The 18,150-nt window shown below is 47.5% G+C and overlaps 1 protein-coding gene across 3 annotated transcripts in view; it reads right to left on the reverse strand.

Annotated features, from left to right (window-relative positions):
- The window catches only part of LOC147737802 (uncharacterized), a 214,891-nt gene that overhangs the window by 89,516 nt on the left and 107,225 nt on the right, over positions 1-18,150 (reverse strand). For 2 of the 3 annotated variants that reach the window (XM_086944992.1, XM_086944994.1), the window contains one exon: positions 1,578-1,696. The gene's annotated coding sequence lies outside the window, so the exon portion shown is untranslated. Of the gene's footprint in view, positions 1-1,577; positions 1,697-3,517; positions 3,569-18,150 lie in introns of all 3 variants that reach the window. The other variant, XM_086944993.1, reaches the window with a different exon arrangement.

The raw sequence follows: 18,150 nt of genomic DNA on the forward strand, positions 1-18,150 counted from the left end.
GCCTGCAAAGTTACATGATTCTATTGGGGCCAAGAATATTTTATTTAGTGATGTCCGTCTGCACACTTTCCTGCATCTTGTAGTAAATTGAACATTGACAAACAGAAGTGTTATTTCCAGAAACAGTGAATTCTGCAGCTTGTCTGTGTATCTTTTATCTGCACCTCACGGACTCCTCACATTCCTTTCGAGAGAAGATCCTTCCTCCTCGTTCACATGTTCATGTTTTATTGACTTGTATTAGGAGAAAAATGTATAAAATACATTGTGTAGCATTAGCATTATATACTCCAACTTGCTATAGGGTTGATGCTCTCGTCCATTGCAAAGACAATTGTCACTTGTTAGTTTGCATGGCCTTTTGCAATTTTTGCATTAAATGTATGATAGATGTGTTGGCCTCCAGGTGTGTTGTGTTTTATTTTACATATCATAAGAGATGACGAGGAAAATGGCAGTCCAGAATACACATTTTTCATATAATCAACTCACAGAATACTGTTCTGGAGGTTCAGTCCCACAGACATTATCTCTAACTGAACGCTGGCACCCTAGGAAGCATGTGCTTTTCAAACCAGGTGCCGTCTGATGCGTCGTCTTTGCTATTGGATAAGTCAATATGTCCTGAATTTTAGGAGGGTCACCGTATCTAGTGCACTCTGTTAGGCAGTGCTCACCTGTGGTAGTAGGATGGTAATAGGCACCTTATCACCTATGCACAGCACATTTACCCATTTTCCCATATTTGGTCCTAATGAAATGCCAACAGATTGCTCCATGACTACTAAAGGCATGAAAAACGTTGACCTGAAGTATAGACCCCAGCTTACCAGCAGGTCCATAGGTGATCGACACTTTCACACAGTGATAGGGGCCATTAGTTCCTCAATTTCTCTGCCACTGTTTTTAATCTCAACACGGACCAGGAAGATCACATTAACTGCATCGATGCTGATGACGGAACCGTTCCGTCATCAGCCGCGGTGTCGCTGTGCTGATGACGAAGCGGTTCCATCATGGCCCGCCCGACGCGCCTGCGTGGAGCTGATTTCGTGCCTGCGCGGCGCGTTCTTTTGAGCGGGCGGGGCCATGACGGAACTGCTCCGTCATCAGCACAGCTCACCCGAGGCTGGTGACGGAGCGCTTCCGTCACCAGCGTGTGAGAGATGCGCGGCCCCCCGCCCCCTTAGCGATGCGGCCGAATAGCCGCCGCAGCGAAGGGGTTAACTATATTGTGGCAACTGGTCGATAGTTGATCTTATATTCAGACTTCACCAATCTCACATCTTATGACACAACATCCTCTGCCCTACTATGCTCATCAGGCATACTTAATAAAAGATGTGCGACAAAGTGCCCTCTAGTGGTGCCCGCCAAGCATTGTAGCGCCGGCCTGGTGAGGAGTATAACCCAATGATGAAGCATGTCACCTTCAGGTGAGTGAACGCAACTTGTCTTAAAAGCACATGCTTCCTCGGGTGTCTGCATTCAGTTACAGATAATGTCGCTGGGACTGAACCTCCGAAAACAGTATACAGTGATTTGACTGTTTTATGTTGCTGCTACAAGCTCCTTACCTGTGCGAGTTATCTGGAACGATGCAGGGGCAGACCCAAACCAGACACATATCGAGATCAATGACAAATACTGAAGAATTAACAGCGCTTCCAAGCTGGTGACCATTACTTAATTGACCCTGAAAATAAAAGACACATTTTTAGTATTCTGGTGACTCATGACCATATAAAACAAAAGGTTATAAATTCAATATTGTGTCAAATACTTGAAATTGAACTGGGTGTGCTGAATCGGATGTTGTCCCAGGTCATGCATGACACCTTCCACCACTATTGCTTGTGGGACTTGTAGTTTTGTTTTTCTCATTAAAAGGATGTCTCTAAAGTCCCAGAGGCCTGATGGAGGATAAAGCATGACACTGCTCTGCTTAGCAGTGAGATGACTGACAGTTCCCCAGCCCTTCCATTCTTTGACCTACAGAGGCTCGTTGACGATTCATATTTTTTTGCAACGACAAAGAAACTTTTATTGCAGCTTCTGTCAACTGAAGAGATAAAACGCCTGGGCGTGTTTCATTAACTACTGACAAACATGAACAATCAAGAACATGAGTTTCTGGAAAACTATCAAGCACCCAATCAGAATCAGCCGCCTTCACAACCAGGAATTCTTGAGGCTTTGGAGAGGGTGAACTGCATGAGGTATAAGAGGAACACTACATCGAATCAAAGCTCACTTCTCAGGGATGCACTGAACAGCCAGCCTCATGGCACACTTAGCCAGCTCTTCACCTCCTCCTCCTCAAACTGTTGACCAGCTATCAGGGCAAATGAGCATGCAGCAAAGCATCGCTGGCTTGGTTCCACACCGGACCAGGCAAGGTGGTCAACTCCATACTCCTCCAAGTCACCAAGCACCCTGGTCGAGCCAGTCCTAACGCCACATGAATGTTCCCCATCACAACCATTTTAATGGTACTAAGTTATGTTTCAGCCAAATCACTGAGTCAAAAATTGAAATGTTTTACTATGAAGTGCTGAAAGAGAAATCATGAAGTTTTTCAATATTTCGGAGTCTACTACAGTACACAGGAGCATTATTTCTCTACAGCAGCATATCGTGTATGTGCCCTGTAGAAAGCACGTTTGAATGAAACATGGAATTGAAACATAGAATGCGTTGCAGCCAGAAATCCATGCAACAACATAGAGTGCAAGATAACTTGTGTTATTATTCCAGCAGAACAAAATGCCATTCCTAATGTGTACATCATTTTAAAGACAAACCCAAATGTATGGTCAGTGTTGTTCTTCTGCCAGTTAAAAGGCAATCTCCATAAATGTGTCAGGAAATAAAATTCCATGAGAAATCCTACTCTATGGCAGGGTGCTGCGTGCCACTGTATTGCAGGTTACTTCCAACATAATCTGATTTATAAATACATACTCCAGGGTGATGCCAGCTATCGGATCTGCACATAGCAGTATTGATCCACTCAGAAAGGAGGTAAGCTCTTCATTTCATCTTAAGCCCTTAGGTTATAGTCACAGCCTGATAGATCCGGAGAACGTTATCCTCGCTCTAAGTGTGCCAAGCAGATAGACGTAGCCCATCGTAGGCTGTGTTTTGTGCTGGGTGATGCCTGGTATCTTATTATTGTTGGCGGGTAGGATGAAGCTCTGATAGGAGCTACTACAAGAAGAGCAGAGAACAGGACCACAGATCGCCACAGAGCGACAACTGCCCAGAAGCTGAAGAAAAAACTCTGGAACAGCAAATCTCCTGCACCCTGGCGATTCTCCAGGGTAAGCAAATGATGGTAATGAAATGCAAACTGCAGCATTAAGGTCACACACCACAACATCATTCCCTTTAAACCAAAGGTAACAGCCTACAAGAAAAAACTAAACAAAAAGCAACAAAACTAGAAAATGCATTTCCAAATGCTGCAAAAGAGAAACAGTTAATGCAAATGAAAAATATTAAACTTTGTTGGTACCTTAGTAATGTGCTTACTTCTGGTCTTCACTCCATCTGCAGCAATAATGCTCTGAAAGGAGAAATTACTGCTGTGAGTCTCAGAGTCTTCAGTGTTACTGGTCTCAGTCACGAAGACTGCGATGTCGGAAGATAACTTTCTCTTATTTGGCTTCATAGATCCACCAGTCACGCCATCGCTTTTAGCAGACACGCTACTGTCGGCAGCATCATAACTTCAGGCAGACGAGCAAAGCAGATCTCACCACTCACATTGGGTGAATATTCAACAAGTACGGTCTCGGCTTACCAAGAAGAACAAAAGAATCGGGTCTCATAACCATACCCAGAGCCACAGGTAGCTCTGCCGCCACTTGAGCACACCCAAACACCTCAGCACTTAAGCACCAGTCCCAGGGGAGACCATCTGTGATGTCCTTGTTAACTTGCACCACTCCTGGGTCAGCACAAGCAGCATCACGGGCAGCGTCTAACTCCGCTACCACAAACATTCATCAACATCCAAATCCTCGTGACCAAACTACCTAAAAATGGTTGCTAGATAAGCAGCCAGCCCTGTAGTTTCTGCCTCTGTGTACTAATTTGATGCCAAAGTTGTAATTTTAAAAACACCCATATCAACATTACAGAGGCCTTTCTGACACCATTAAGGTTTCAAAGCAAAGGGCTGTGATCTGTGAACTTTAAAAGATGAATGCCCCCAGACCTCTTCTGGACAATAACAAGCATTTATTTGCAATGCAATAGGTCTCGCGATTGCGAGATTTAGAGCTATTGGCACTGTAAATGACAAGGCCTTTTATTTACGTTTTAAAAACAAAAACATAAATAAAAGCAATTGTCATTTACAATGCCAATAGCTCAACCTCGCGTAAATGCGAGACCCCTTGCATTGCAAATGCTTGTATGTTGTGAGCCCTGCTGGATGCTCCACGTTTCATTCATGCAGGGGCAGGGTTCACTTCTCACCTCACACCAGTTCAAGCATCTGCAATTATCGTGCAGATGCGGTGATTAGGATAAGGGAAAGAGTTGCCAGCAAAGGAAAGCTGATCACGGCCACAAACTCTGCCCTGCCCAGTCTGCCGCACCTGAAAGGGATGCGGGGGTCATAGTTCCCCTTGAGCCCACGGCCCCGCCTCTGGACTTGAGCTGCACCACGGTTGCACACCCCGAGGGAGTGCGTTTCCCACCTCTAAGTGGTACAATGGCATTTTCAAAAGGATGATGGGCTCCTGGGGACTAAGTCGTAGTTAGAAGGCCGCGGTGCCATGGGCAGCTGCCCACACTGGCCATGCCTAGCGCTGCCCCTGCCAGGGATCCTGCCCGGTAGATATCTTGCCCCTTCATCTCTTATCTTACCTCTCACGTGGACTCAACTGGTATCCAAAATACCCTGGCCCTCATTCACGTGAGGGGTCTCGCCTGAGTATGACACCACCTTTAGACAGCTGTTCTCCAGCCTCCTAGCCAGGGCGCCCCCTAGAGCTGAGCTACCCCCTGCTGGCCACAGAGCCACATAATCCTCTGAACCTAGTGTCCCCTTGCAACTATGTCCTACTGAACTGTGTACTATTGAACTGTGTACCCGCTGTATTATAATTTGTAATTGCTGGTAGTCTTGCTGCATTGCTTGCCATCTTTTTGTCCTCGTAGCCCTGATTTATGTTTCGCTTTGCCGCTCTTCCGTTCCTTGTATTCTTACTTTCTTATTGTACTTTGTACTTACCAAAATAAAAACATTAATTTAAAAAAAAAAAAAGACTATCAACTCGGGACAAACATAAGGGTACATTATATTTTCATAGAGGTAGAAATGTTGGGTAATGCCGTCATACTGGAGAATGATCCAATGCGACCTTAACAATGCATTGCTATAGTGGAGGTCGGAGTGTGGCAGGGTTGGAGGACACTGAAAGAAGAATAGAGAGTTTGAACAAGCGAACGCACAGAATCACAGAGCTCCTCAGCAGAGAATTTGGATATCCTCTGCACCATCCCAACCCTTTCCTTTATTTAAAATACATTTTCCAGTTTTAAGAGAGCGCGAACGTCAGATGAGTACACTGAATGTCTTGTTACACCCTATTCTCCCATGAGATATTCGATCAGCCTCGCAGAGATTGGGAGTTAATTTTAAACAAAGCGTTTTTTTTTGGTACAACCTAATTTCAGAGACCCTCTTGTGTAGCTTACAGCAAGTGAATGCGCTTGGCAGACTCATTAGCAGAGGCTCAGAGTTTTAAGCGCCACCTGCAGTGTAGCATCCCGCCCCAAACCGCACCTACTATTGAAGCAAAGTATGCAAATCTACAATGAATGGCGAAACTACGCTGCAATTTTATCTGTGGAGCACTACTAACAAGCATTTGCAATGCAATAGGTCTCGCCTTTGGGAACTTATAAGTGTTTAGCCAGAGATATTGACTTTACCTATGTCTTTAAGCTGTGCTGTACAGAAGTTTGCAGCATGCTGAAAAGTTATAATAAAGAAGCGCCAGAAGCATTTTTGTTACCTTAGATATGACCAGAAAAGCATTATGTACAACTAAACAACCATATTATTAAAGTATTAAAAATAATGTCTTGAGTTTTTTTCGTCCTTTCAATGCTGGTAACTTGTATCTGCCTGTCCCAATGGTTACTTGCTGTGTTTTTATTTGTTATGGGGGCATAAATAACAGGAGGGTGAAGGTCAGTCAGTCAGTCAGTCAGAGTGAGTGAGAGAGTGAGTCAGTGAGAGTGAGAGAGTGAGAGTCAATGAGAGAGTGAGTCAGTCAGTCAGTAAGAGTGAGTCAGTCAGTGAGAGTGAATGAGAGTGAGTCAGTCAGTGAGTGAAAGAGACTGAGTCAGTAAGATAGTCAGTCAGTGAGAGTGAGTCCATCTTTAAGCAAGAGTCAATCTTTAAGCGAGAGTCAGTCTTTTAGTGAGTCAGTCTTTTAGCAAGAGTCAGTCAGTCAGTGAGAGAGAGTGTCAGTGAGAAAGAGAGGCAGTCAGTGAGAGAGCGAGCCAGTGAGAGAGAATCAGTCACTGAGAGTCAGTCAGTGGGAGAGAGTGAGTCAGTGAGAGTCAGTGAGAGTGAGTCAGTGAGTGAGTCAGTTAGAGAGTTTGTGAGAGAGTCTGTGAGAGTCAGTGAGAGAGAGTCAGTCAGTGAGAGTGAGCCACTCAGTGAGAGAGAGTGGGAGAGTGAGTCTGAGAGGGTGAGTCTGTGAGAGGGAGTATGTGAGAGGGAGTGAGAGGGAGTATGTGAGAGGGAGTGAGAGAGTGCCTGTGAGAGTGTGGCTGTCAGAGTCTGGGAGAGAGTGTCTGTGAGAGTCTGTGAGAGAGAGTTTGTGAGAGAGTGTCTGTGAGGGTCTGTGAGAGAGTGTCTGTGAGGGAGTTTCTGTGAGCGAGTGTCTGTGAGAGTCTGTGAGAGAGTGTCTGTGAGTCAGAGAGTATCTGTGAGTCTGAGAGTGTCTGTGAGAGTCGGTGAGAGTGTGAGTGTGAGAGTCTGTGAGAGAGTGTCTGTGAGAGAGTGTGAGAGTCTGTGAGGGACTGTGAGCGTGTCTGTGACAGTCTGTGAGAGAGTCTGTGAGAGAGTGTCTGTGAGAGAGTGTCTGTGAGAGTCAGTGAGAGTGTCTGTGAGAGTCTGTCTGTGAGAGTGTCTGTGAGTCTGCGAGTCTGTGAGAGTGTCTGAGAGAGTCTGTGAGAGAGTATCTGTGAGAGTGGGTCTGTGTGAGTGTCTGTGAGAGTGTCTGTGAGAGGGTCTGTGAGAGAGTCCATGAGAGAGCCTGTGAGAGAGTCCGAGAGAGTCCGTGAGAGAGTCTCAGAGTGTCTGTGAGAGAGTGTCTGTGAGAGTGTGTCTGTGAGAGTATCTGTGAGAGACTGTCTGTGAGAAAGTGTGAGAGTGTCTGTGAGAGAGTGTCCGTGAGAGAGTCTGTGAGAGAGAGTCTGTTAGAGAGAGTCTGTGAGAGAGTCTGTTAGAGAGAGTCTGTGAGAGTGTTTGAGAGAGTGTCTGTGAGAGTCTGTGAGAGAGTCTGTGAGAGTGTCTGTGAGAGTCTGTCTGTGAGAGTCTGTGAGGGAGAGTCTGTGAGAGAGTGTCTGTGGGAGAGTCTCTGAGAGTCTGTGAGAGAGTGTGTGAGAGTCTGTGAGAGTGTGTGAGAGTCTGTCTGAGAGAGACTGTGAGAGACTGTCTGTGAGAGAGTTTGAGAGTCTGTGAGTGTCTGTGAGAGTCTGTGAGAGAGTGTCTGTGAGAGTCTGTGAGAGAGTGTCTGTGAGAGTATGTGAGAGAGAGTCTGTGAGAGTGTCTGTGAGAGTCTGTGAGAGAGTGTCTGTGAGAGTGTCTGTGAGAGAGTGTTTGTGAGAGAGTGTTTGTGACAGAGTGTCTGTGAGAGAGTCTGTGAGAAAGTGTCTGTGAGAGAGTGTCTGTGAGAGAGTGTGAGAGTGTAAGAGAGTGTCTGTGAGAGTGCCTGTGAGTGTGTGAGTTTGTGAGAGAGTTTGTGAGAGAGTCTGTGAGAGAGTGTCTGTGAGAGTGTCTATGAGAGTGTATGTGAGAATGTATGTGAGAGTGTCTGTGAGTGTCTGTGAGACTGTCTGTAAGAGTGAGTCTGTGAGAGAGTGCCTGTGAAAGAGTGTCTGTGAGACTGAGAGGCTCTTTAGTAGGGTCAGGATTTAATTAACAGTAATAGATGGAGAGCCTGAGTGCAATATGACAATGCCCAAAAGCAGGTAGCGCTCAAGATTGCTATTGAGAACTCAATTAGCAAAAACTACCAAGAAATCACTCAAAAACAATCACTGAGGTTGCATAAATAATTAAAGATTGTATGACCATGAAAGACCCATCAATTAATGACATCACAACAGAAAAACGTATATTATACGTATATTATGATTGAGTAGATAGGACGGTGATGTGCACCTGCAGGAGCTTCATTGGGAATTATACACGGCTGAGCTCGATCAGCCGGTAAGTGCTGGAACGGAGGCAGATGGCGGCTGCTCGCGTTAACGAAAGCGCTAGGCCACCAAAAGCTGCTGATACTAAATGTCTCGGAGCAGCTGATAAAATGTAATAAAATGCAACCAGGTGGATTTCTTTTTTAGGTCGAGCCTGGGCAGCGCATCGCTGCTCTGCAAGGCATGCTCTATTCAGGTATGGACTTGAAGCTCTGCTCACCTACGCCCATATTTCTCATTGGTTTGTGTCATTGCCCTTTGGAAACTGTGGCTTTTCATTGGTTAATAGGCTTGGTAGCCCCTCCTTAGTACCACCTTGTCTCATTTTGTAACCTCCCATGAGGACACACCCTTATACATGTGTTGTTGCACGGTAGGCTTTAATCACAGCCTCCAACCACCATTTCGTTTAATAGTTTTAACATGCCTACTGTTGCAGGCAGGACACGCTCTCTTATTTATTTTACATAGCGCGCCACGTAATAGGGGCAGCCTTGTCTTTGCTTTATTTGCTGCTCCAAACGCAGGCGCATGTTTTTTTTTCTAATCATAAAAAAAATGTAATTGCCTTATGCCGCACTTACACTTCAATGTCGGCCGCCCCCTTACCGTAAACTAGCAGAGTCTAAGGAAAGGGATGCAGCCACCATTAAAGTGAAAGCACAGCATGGGGCGCTTTAACAAAAAAAAAATGCTTTTTAGGTCTCGCCTAGCTATGCAGCGCAGCTGCTCGCTAAGCGAGAACTATCGTCACCGACATGCTTAGCGAAGTGGGACAGGAGAGGTGCACGAGCTTGTAAAGACATTGGAGACATGAACTGTGAACGAGCGCTTTTGGAGACATGAGCTGCGAGCGTGTACGGCGGCGTTAGCAGCTTCTCTTCTAGCGCTCCCCCACGCTTTTAGTTTTGCGAGTGAGTGCCCCTGGACAGCCCATATACATGCTCACGGCGTCTTGCGCCGATCGTTAGAGTCACCCACGCTCTCTAAACACATGTTAGACGTTGGAGCCACACGGGGCTCAGTAAGCCAATAATGCCCCCAAGTGCTGTAAAACTCAGCCTCGCTCACCTGGCTACTTTCTGCCTGCTCTCACTCACGTACGCTCCGCTCTCACTTCTGAGACCTCGGCTTGGAGCCCGACAGGCGGCAGGCAGAGAAGCGAGCAGATACCGGGGGCACGTGAGACAGCATTGCCCCTCCACCCTCTCGTCCCGCTGGCTCTTGTGCACTCCCTGCGCACACACCCTCATCCATAATTGATGCCTGCTTTGGGCAGAAGCTTCGGGCCGTGAACTAGAGCATCTGCTAAATTTATGGAGGAGATAGGGAGCAGGATGGTGCAGCAGGTTTTTCACTTTCTTTTCTGCTTGGCGTTGCGTCACAGGGAGGGCACTGCGGGTGTTAATCTGTCCCGCGCTGCGTGAGCCTCTCACAGGCACCTACACGGCTGCCGACCTCTTCCCTGCAGTGCTTGGTATCTGGACCGGAGACACCCGCGAGCAGCAGGTTAACAGCAGCAGCATGTGCCCACTTCTCTTCTGCTGCATTGTTTTCCTGCCCCGAGGAAAGGGATGGCTTACTTTATTTAACTACAGTAGATGCAGCTTCATTTTGCATACGTTATGCCACTTGATTGGTAAAAGAAATAAATGCAATAGCGCTATTTCAAATGTTGGCAGGTGTAGCTGTGACGTTAAATGGGAGCTGTGTTGATGTGTCTGACTGTTTTTGTATCAATACATCTGTCTCCCATTCCATGTTTGCATTGGGTAAAAGTCAGCCTGTTTCTGTTTACCAATCTATGTACAAGCATTTGTAATGCAATAGGTCTCGCAATTAAACGATTTTAAGTTATTTGTATTGTAAATTACAATGCCTTTTATTTATGTTTTAAAAACGAATCAAAAATAAAAGGCATTGTTATTTGTAATGTCAATAGCTCAAACTCGTGTACATGCGAGACCTATTGCATTGCAAATGATTGTTTTGTAAAAGCGCCCCATACTGCTCTTTCACTTTAATGGCGACCCACCCCTTCCTTTAGACACGGCTCGTCTAAGAAAAGGGGCCCGGCCAACATTAAAGTTAATGCGCTGCACTGGCGTTTTTACAAACAGGCATTTGCAATGCAATAGGTGTCGCATTTACGAAACTCTGGTAAATGCGAGACCTATTGCATTGCAAATGCTAGTTTCAATTTACCATGAGCAATATCGACCTTTTTCAAACAAACTCTTTTCCATGTGCACCTTTAGCATTTTCGTGCTAAAGCAATACATATATTTTTGATAAAACAAAGAGGGTGGCACATAACTCAGTAGGCCACAGGTTGGTCTTTTAGACAGAAATGTGCAAATGCCAGGTCAATACACATGTCCAGCGCTTACAAATCCAAGGGCGTGAACACACATCTTTCCCGGGGTTGGGGCAATGCACCAGTGAGGAAAGACCAAGTAGAATGCATTACTTTTCACAGTTCTCCCATTAGAATCTAAATAATGTTGATAACTATGCAGTGTAAACATCTTGTAGAGTTAAGCACTTAAAGGAAATAGGCCCCAGAGCTGTGAACACTTCACAACTAATGTGCTTACACCATTTGCTTTGTGGAAACATCGAGCTGTAAGAAATAACACTAGAATCAGTTCCTATTGTAAACATTTTGTTACATTGAGCAGAAAAAAATAGTAGACAGAATGCACTCAACTATACCTGGAACAAGAAGCCAGGTGCTTTGAAATTCCGTTTAACTGTATCCACTCTTGAAACACCCGCCTAGGGGCACCCTGAGTAACTAGAAACTTAGACACCTTGTCCCAGACCCACCTTGACACCCAGTGATCTGTAAATGGTGCCTGCGCGAAACAACCTAACTAGGAAATTGTAGCTTGCTGATCATCATCGGGGCCCTGTCAAGGATGGCGAAACTGAAATGCTCTGTCACATACTTTCGACGAACCATAACTATAAGCGGATGTTGGCAATGTCCAACCCAGTGGCCCATACTCCATGGTGTACACATGGCCACATTGTGGTGGAGTTTCCGTAGCCCAGGTGGGCGTCGACATCCCACATTCGGATTCTTTTTTTCTCGTTTTGTGTGTTTGCAAATCCTTGGCAATGTTCAAGTAAGTTATTATTTTTTTTTATCCGCTTTGTCATTAAAGGTATCTTGTTTCAGTATTCTCCTTGTTTTTTCACCACCTTATTCTCCAGCCTCATCTTTCTGGCGGAGGTGGGTGGATTCGCTAGTGAATGCAGAAAGATCTTCAAGCTGCAAAACTACACCGACAGGTAAGAAACTATTCATTTTGCAGCGTGAATCTTTCTGGATTCACTATGCTGTGCATAGACTTTGTAGCGGTTTGTTACTTTTGTGGCGGCTGGGTTGAAGATGAGCGTTGACTGTTGAATATATGTTGAAGCACTTTCTGTCCTACTTGTGCTTCCTTGTTCATTTGTATATCCACACAGTAGTGCTTTGTGAACGTGTGCACTGAAGCCCATGTTGCCGCCAGGCATATGTCCTGAATGGGTGTGTTAGACAGGAAGGCTATTGTTGCTCCCTTTTTCCTAGTTGAGTGGGCCCGTGCCCCTTCCGCTAGTTCTTGGTCTGCCTGTTTGTGGCAGAACTGGATAGTTTGTGCGATTCATCGTGTGATGGTCCCCTTCGTTACTGGTCTACCCAGGGAACTGTTTGCGAAGGACACAAAGAACTGTTTTGTTTTCCTGTGTTCCTTCGTTCTTTCTATGTAGTGCATTACTGCCCTTCTAGTGTCCAGAGTGTGGAGTGCCCTCTCTGCGCTTGTGGTTGGTTTTGAAAGAAGCTTGGTATTTGAACTGTTTAGTTGATGTGAAACCTAGACACCACCTTTGGCATGAAGTGTGGGTCTGTTCTCATCACCACCCTATCATTGTGAATTTGTATGTAGGGTTCTTGTAGCGTTAACGCCTGTAGTTCGCTCACCCTTCGCAGTGAGGTGATAGCCACCAAGAAGGCGGTTTTCATTGTTAACATTTGTAGTGAAGCCTTATGAATTGGTTCAAAGGGCACCTTCATGAGTTCCGTTAGGACTAGGTTAAGGTTCCATGCTGGCGGTGGCATCCTCTTAGGAGGTTGATCCTTTTTGCCCCTTCCATGAACCTCTTTACTATCTGTGACGTAAAGAAGCTTGTCCCAGTCTCTCCTCTTGTGTAGGCCACAATCGCTGCTAGGTGTACTCTCAGCGAGGATGAGCTTAGCTTTGCCTTCAGCAGGTGTGTGAGGTACCTCAGTACTGTAGACTCTTGTCATTTTCCTGTGCAGTTTTTTCTTGCTGCACCATTGCGTGAACCTCTTCCATTTAGCCAAATAGCACTTTCGTGTGCTAGGCCTCCTTGCCCCTCGCAGTACCCGCAGGGTGCTTTCTGGTAACCTTAGGTGTGCAAACTATGTCTTCAGGAGCCATGCTGCTAGGCTGAGGCTCTCTGGTTCTGGGTGAAGTACCTCTCCTTTTTGCATGGACAGTAGGTCTTTTCTTTTCCCGAACTTGTGGGGTGCACCCTGTGCCATCTCCATTATCTGAGAGTACCACGTCTGCCTGGCCCATTGCGGTGCCACCAGGATCAGAGTCATGTTGCTGGTCCTGCACTTGTTGAGTACTCTGTGTATCAAAGGTATTGGGGGAAAAGCGTAAGCTAATGTCCTCGACCAGTCTATCCATAGGGCATTCCCCAGGGAACCCTCCCCTGGTCGCCTGGATGCGAAGCTTTGGCATTTTGCATTCTGGTGTGTTGCAAATAGGTCTATTGTTGGTGTCCCCCACCTTCTGAATAGCTTTAGCGTTTCCTGTGCATTCAGCTCCCACTCGTGGGATGCCGATGTCTGTCTGCTGAGCTAGTCTGCTTCCACATTGTCTTTCCCTGGTAGGTGTATGGCTAGCAGGTCTATATTTAGTGGGATGGCCCATTTCCATATCTCCTGCGCTAGGTTCGACAGTGGCGGAGATGGTGTTCCTCCCTGTTTGTTGATGTAGAACATCGTTGTTGTGTTGTCCATCTGGATCAACACTCTCCGGTTGTACAGTTTTGTCTGGAAGGTTTTCAGGGCGAGGAACGCGGTCTTTAGTTTTAGGTAGTTGATGTGTTTGACCGCAAACGCTGGAGTCCACAGACCCCTCACTCTGAGCTTGCTCATGTGTGCCCCCCATCCTTTCTGGGATGTGTCTGTGGTGATGGTCACTGTTGGGGTCGGTGGTGTTAGAGGCTTCCCTTTTGTTATGTTCTCCAAGTTCCACCACAACATTTCTTCCTGCACTGCGTGCGTTACAACCACTAGGTCTTCCCAACTCCCTGTAGCTTGTGACCATTGTTCTTGCAGCCATTCTTGGAATGGTCCCATGTGGAGGCGTACGTTTGGTACCAAATGTATGCATGAGGCCATCATGCCCATGACTTTGCTCGCTGTCCTCACTGTCAGAGCTCGCCCCTTCTGGTAGAGGTGCATCTCCTTGATTAGCGCCTGCGTCCTTTTGTCGCTGGGGAACACTTTGCACTGTATGGTGTTGATCTGTGCTCCCAGGAAGATTTTTACTTGCTTTGGTTCCATAGAGGATTTCCCCCAGTGAATGGAGAATCCCAGGTCCATCAGAGTGTTTGTCACGCGCTGGGCATGTTCCTTGCATGTCTTGTGAGAACTTGGTTTTATTAGCCAGTCGGCTAGGTAAGGGTATACATGGTTCCCTTCCCTTCTTAGGTGCACCGCCACTGCTGCGAGGCACTTTGTGAACACCCTTGGTGCGGATTTTAGGCCGAACGCTGGGCTGTCAATTGGTAGTGATGCTTGTTGATGGTAAATCTGAGCAGGTGTTTGTGTCTCCTGTTCATTGGTATGTGCAGGTAGGCGTCCTTTAGGTCTATGGTGGCTATGAAGTCTCCGAATCCAATTTGTGGAATGACCTCCTGTAGAGATGTCATTTTGAACTTTTGTGTCTTTATGTATTTGTTTAGGAATCTGGGGGCCAGGATGGGCCTTAGTGTTTCGTCAACTTTTGGTACTAGGAAGTAAGTGGAGTACACCGCCTTTCCTGGCATGGTACCGGTTCGATGGCCTCCTTTTGGAGCAGTTCCTCCGCTTCCTTTTGAAGCAGTTCGATTTTTTTTCCTGACTGCGTCCTCTTTTTTGGTCTTCTGTTTGGTGGAGTCCTTTCTAGTTCTATACAGTATCCGAACAGTATGATGTTCAGGATCCACTTGTCTGTTGTTATCTTCTTCCACTCTCTGAAGAAGAAACTTAGCCTGCCTCCTACTGGTGTTACATGTCTGTGATCTTTTGTCTGTGTAACCCATCTTTTGTTTTCTTGTGCTCCACCCCGGGAGGTCTCGTGCGGGTGGGCACCTGCTGTGTGACGGAGTCACTTAGAGGTTGCTTGGTGGCCCCCCTTTTGTTCTGACCACGTCCATTTCCTCTCCCGTGAAAGGAGTGGCCTCTTTGTTGGTTGTGCCAGTTTAGTTTTTGGTGTCCCTGCTGCATCTGGTTGTCACCCTGGCCGGACTGCTGGAAGGTCTGGTGCGACGTTCCCGGCTGGTTTCCTCTCTGCTGTTCGGTCTCCGTGACGGGGTACCTCTTTTCATCCCTCTGAATTGCAGGGCTCCCATGGACCTTGCAGTGTCGTTCTCTTTTTTAAGCTGGGTGAGCTTGTCATCTACTGGTGCTCCAAAAAGTGTCTCTCCATTAAAAGGGGTGCTAAGGATGTTGTGCTGAACTTCCGGCTTGAATCCTGAGATTCTGAGCCAGGCTTGCCTTCTTTCAGTGTTTCCCATCATCATCAGCCTGCTGGATGTGTCTGCTCCATCTAAGGCAGTCTTAAGGCATGCGTTCACCACATTCTTCCCCTCTTCCACGAGGTGCGTTGCCCTCTGCTGGTACTCCTCTGGGAGGTTCTTCACCAGCTGCCCAATTTGGTTAAGGATTTGGTACTGGTGCCTATTTAGTCGGGCGTTTGAATTTGCCGTGCGCCAATGCATTGCTGTGTTCCTTTCAATTTTCCTCCCAGTCAGGTCCATCCTCCTGCATTCCTTGTCTGGTGGTGGCCCTGATGTTGTCGGCACATTTGCCCTTTTCCTTGCAGTCGCAGTGATAATGGAGTCTGCTAGGACAGTCCCCTTGATGTAGGGGGGATCTTTTGTGGAGTGTTTGTATTTTTTCTCGGTTCTTGGTGTAACGGACCTGCATATTGCTGGCTCCTTGAACGCCTCCTTCCCCTGAGCCATGACACTATCTAGCATAGGGAGATACAGGCTCCTGGTCTGTGTGGGGAGTAGGGTCTCTAATAAAAAGCAAGATTTCTGCTTTTCCTCGTCCAGCTTGACCCCAAATGCCGTTGCCGCGTTCTTCACGACTATATTGTATGCCCCAATGTCGTCTGGCGGCGAAGGCCTCGAAGGGTACGTGTCTACGACCTCTTCTGGGCTTTCGGTGTCGAGGTCCTGCCATTCCAGGTCCTGTGTCCCCGAGGATGCCGACCCAAGGATTGTCCGTTGGTCGTCGTCACCCACCTCCTCATAGTAGAACTCATCATCCTCCTGGTGTTCTTGAGCTTCGGGGCTTTTCGGCGGCTCTTCGGCCGCGAAATCCTCCTCCTCTTCGACGATTATTGTCGGTGTTTGACGGAATCGTGAATTGTTTGAGCCTTTCGTCGAACTCCCTCTTCCTTTGTAGGATGTTATCCATTTCGGCATCAAGCCTTCTCTTCTTTCTTTCCAGTTCGGCGGCCTGTTCGGCGTCGGACTGTTCGGCTGGTCTTTTCGTCGAAAATGTTGACGTCAAAATGGGCTTCGGGTCCTTTGTTGACGCCGAGGCGGTCTTCGGGGCCCTTTCTTTCAAAGTCGAACGTTCCTTCTCGGGGACGTGCTTCGACGACCTTGGCTTTTCGCCGGTCTTCGCCAACTGGGAGTCCTTCTCGAAGGATCCGCTGGGCTCTTTGTCCTTGGATGCAGCTGCGGCCGTGGAGGTTTTCGGCGCCAGTGCTCCATTCGAGGACTTTGACTCATTTTTTTGAGAGTCTGATTCAGACCGTCGATGTTCTGTCGGGGGTTTAGGGGTCGACGACTCTCCTACCTCTTTAGAAGTTTTCTTATCGGTCTCTACAACCGTGTAGTCGTCATCTTCTACGGCGAAGTTATCTTCTTCGTCGGTCGATAGTCCCAGGTCTCGAAGGGACGGAGGTTGGCCCTTCCCTTGCATGGTGTAGTTGGCCCTTCTCTGTCGTTCTCTGACGCGGAGGGTCTTCGGTGTGAAGGCAGAGCAAGCGTTGCAATCCTTGCTCTCGTGGTCGACCGGTAGGCAGAGGTTGCAAACCAGGTGCTGGTCCTTCTGCGCGTACTTGTGGTGGCAGTTACGGCAGAATTTAAAAGGTGTGTTGTTCATTTCTTGCATTCAGGGGGCCCCCTGAGTGCGCATTCTCCATTGGACGTCAAAGTTTTCGAAGTTCTCCTTCCTCTTCGTCGTCCTGGCTTAAGTTTGTTCTTTCCTCGTCATCTTCTCAGTCTTTTCCTGCAAGTTCGACTCTTCTCTCGTCTATTCCCGTCCAAAACTCTGGAGCCTCTCGGGAACGATCCAGACCCAACGGCTGAAAAAAGAATCTGAAGATGGCGCCCATGGGTGGGAGCTTCCGCAGGAAGCATGCCGATGTCACGGAAGGACACCAAAAGGCGGGACGTCGACGCCCACCTGGGCTACGAAAACAAACAAAAAAAACAAAGAAAAGACTATGATTCCGGACCCAACCACTAGACCGCAGAATAATGCACAGCATAGTGAATCCAGAAAGATTCACGCTGCAAAATCATTGTTAATGAGTATGTAGTCTATGGGACTACACCTCAACCCGCTTCTATAAGTAGGGGAGCCATGCTTGTCAGATTTCGCCCTCCCATGGACCGCCCTTAATCCTTGCTCCAAGCAGAGCACGGATTCGGACCGAGTAAGGAAGGCATCCAAAGTCCCTGCCACTCCCGCCCCCTCTTTGCGTGTGATCTTACTCATTTCCAAACTAAATATGTAGTGCCAATTATATTAAAAGAGTCTGCTTGTTTGCAAATATTGATGTTCTTTGACAAGTTATCACTCCCACTTAAGTGCAAACAATCCTTAACAAATGCTTACTTAAAATCCCGGAGTAAATTTTGGAGGGGTGGCCTGGTCCAGCCTCATCCGGTCACTGGCGGGCGCGGACGGGCCCACCCTTGCCCCGGGCTTCGCCCGTCCAACGTCCAGGCACGCCCGTGCGCGTCACACGCTGCGGGAGGCAGGAAGGTCTTTTAAACGCCTCCTGGTGCTTTGTAGTGAAGCTGGTGGCGTGCACCACTGAGGGATGCTGGGAGATGTAGTTCTTGGCCATCCGCGTCTGGGCCAGCAGGGTCAGCGGTACGGTCATCAGTTCCGGGTGATTCAGGCAGCAGTACGGGATCCAGGGGTGAGTACCAAGTAAGTCAAGACCCAACAGTAATATGGCCAACAAGTGAAAAACACGCATGTGCTGCGGGAGGCACGAAGGTCTTTTAAACACCTCCTGGCGCTTTGTAGTGACGCTGGTGGCGTGCGCCACTGAGGGATGCTGGGAGATGTAGTTCTCGGCCGTCCGCGTCTGGGCCAGCAGGGCCAGCGGTACGGCCGTCAGGTCCGGGTGATACAGACAGCAGTACAGGATCCAG

This window comes from Lissotriton vulgaris, chromosome 1_1, assembly GCF_964263255.1.
Source record: "Lissotriton vulgaris chromosome 1_1, aLisVul1.2, whole genome shotgun sequence".
NCBI lineage: Eukaryota > Metazoa > Chordata > Amphibia > Caudata > Salamandridae > Lissotriton > Lissotriton vulgaris.